Raw genomic sequence first — 2,711 nt, 5'->3', positions numbered from 1 at the left:
TTGAAAATAAGGGGAAGGTTCATGTACATTTTAATCTTAACATGAGTACGTAGAAAATAATACCAATTTATTTAAAAATGCGAACGTAAGAAACAATACCAACTACGATACCAATCTATATAAACAATGACTTATAATAACAAAGAAAAGAACATAAAAACTACAACAAAAGAATCAAAATCAAGAACATAATAATAACAGCATATACCAGCAATTACTTATAACAGCAAAAGAAAACAACAACAAAATATAAATAAACAAATACTTATAACGTCTCATAATCGAAAATTAGCAAATACGAACAAAAAATAACAGCAAACACCTATAAAAATAAACCTAATCATAACAACAAATTGGTTCTCACTGTTTTCATGTTAAGAATAAAATGTATTAGATCCTCTTTCTTGAAAATAAATTTACCAGTAATCACAAGAACTCAATCCCGGAAAATGACACTATTAGCCATATCCATCAACGGTTTTAAGCAATCGGGCGAAAACTTTCAGGCAAACATATAAGGCTGAGCAAAACTAGAATTCCTAAGATTATAAATAAGCTCGGGCGACAACTCATTCGGATAATAAGTATGCGGATGTCCACTAACACTATCGGTCCAATTAAACCGAGTCAACGTATACCCCGCACACCCTTTCGGATCCTCACCCGCCAAAAACGTCGGAAAATAATGCTCTTCCGGATAACAAGACTGCGGTCTCAAACACGGTAACCTAAACTTCTTCCACAGCCTCCTTTCCTTAACCACCATCAAAGCATGCCGCCTCGTTAACGTAAAAAACTGCGAACCGAACCCGAAAAGACTCGAACTTTACTTCTGGAACCATCACATTATCCCCTCTGGCAGTATACCTATCCCACAAATTATCATCTTTATCAATTATCTCAATAAAACTCTTGTATTCCAACATTCTCAATTCCGCAAGCTGATGCGAATCGACCTCAAACAATGTATTATACACGAACCGAAACGAGTGAAGCGGTATGCAATGCTGTGACACCAAGGCGAAAAACTGGTTTTCCGGGTCATCGAGAATCGCGGTGGCGATCAGTCGTCGGGCCGCGGCAATCAATGACGCGGTCCCACGACGGGTTTCTTTCGCGGGTATGAATCGGGTTTTCGAGAAAACCCCACCTGGGGGTTTTATGTAGGGTTTAACAGTTGGGTCAGCATGAACATAAACATTATAAAGATTCTTAAAAAGATTCCCATTCGGGTTCCGGGTCCGGGTCTGATTCCAATTCGGGTTCTGGGTTTTGTTCCGGGTGTGATTTCGTATCTGGGTTTGATTCCAGGTTCGGATCCGGGCCGAATTTCGGGTCGGAATCGGGTAATTAGGGTTAAAGAATCTTTCCCATAAAGGGGCAAAATGGAGGTGGGTATTGGTGAGGAATAAAAAAGCAATCTTGGGTTTGGAATTGGTGGACCCGAGTCTTGATTTGGGTAAACGGGTCGGGTCGGATTCCACGGCGGCGGCACGGCGGAGGAGGGTGAGGTCATCGAGTTCTTCCGGGAGTGAGAGTGGTGGCGATGGGATGAGGTGGGAGGTGAAGAATAATATTATGGGTAGTGAGAGTATGAGGAGAGTTAGGGTTGGAAGCCATGGTGATGAATTCATGGTGAATTCATGGAGTGTATGTGTGTGTGTGTTTTGTGATGGTGACAGTGATGACTGATTGTGATTGTGATTGTGATGGTGATATGTTAAATACAGGTTTATACTGTGTATAATATTGTATGATATTATAATTTTTTTAAGTGGGTGTGAAAAAGAGATGATAAAAATATATAAAAAAATATTATTTAATTAAAAAGAAGTAAGAATGCAGAGATTATTAGTTTAAATATATAAAAAATTATTATTATTAAGTGGGTGCAAGGCTTTTTCGATTTATGCATTTAGTGTTCGAGATTTGGTGGAGTTGCATAAGTACGCGTCGTTTCCTACCGATAAAGCTAAAGTTTTTCACGCTGTATGTTTAGTTACTATTTGGTGTATTTGGAAGAAGAGAAACGATGTGGTAAAAAAAGGTGGCCAGGTTCATCCGTTTGGCCTGATTGAAGAGGTTAAAGCTCTAGGCTTTTTTTGGATCAGGAATAGGTCCAAAAGAATAGGCTTGTTGTGGGAGGATTGGAGTAGTTTTCGATTGTAATTGGGGTATTGTTTATGTTTGAAGTGGGTGGTGAGGCATAGGATATTTATGTATGTATATGTTGTTTTGGTGGATGTAATAGGTGGTTTAGCTCCTTGCTAATTTGTTAATATATATTTTTGTTGGTCGTTCAAAAAAAAAATAATTATATGGATACTAGTTTGAGGCCCGTTGTCATTAATATTATGTTGTGATTATGAATGTAACTGTCATGAAAATAATACATACTAACATTAAAACCATGTTCAAATAATAGTGATTGTTGAACCGAAGTAACTCGGGTTGGTTCTTGGGTCCGAATTCTAGGTTTCGGGTTAACCCGAAAACTTTTAATTTTAAAATCATATATATTTTTAGGTATTAAAGCTAAGCCTTAGCCGCTGACGTTATCAAAATTTAGTCCAAGTCGATTGTTCTCATTCCACATATTATGAATCAAATGTTTATTGCTTTTATTTTGAATATAAACCATAATAAACATTTTAATTAACACTTCAAAATTCAGTAATCGTCTCTTGTCAATCAATATGGAGAATACTTAT

General features: G+C 37.3%; 1 pseudogene; it reads right to left on the bottom strand.

Annotated features, from left to right (window-relative positions):
* Positions 1-436: 436 nt before the first annotated feature.
* LOC143612784 (glycosyltransferase BC10-like) lies at positions 437-1,705 on the bottom strand (annotated as a pseudogene).
* Between the last annotated feature and the right edge of the window lie 1,006 nt (positions 1,706-2,711).

The sequence above is a fragment of the Bidens hawaiensis genome, unplaced genomic scaffold (genome assembly GCF_021521415.1).
Source record: "Bidens hawaiensis isolate Kalapana, Puna unplaced genomic scaffold, B.hawaiensis_p1.1 tig00035550_1, whole genome shotgun sequence".
NCBI classification, from domain to species: Eukaryota; Viridiplantae; Streptophyta; class Magnoliopsida; order Asterales; family Asteraceae; genus Bidens; species Bidens hawaiensis.
The sequence above is the reverse complement of the archived record's forward strand: the minus strand, read 5'-3'. Positions and strand labels throughout refer to the sequence as shown.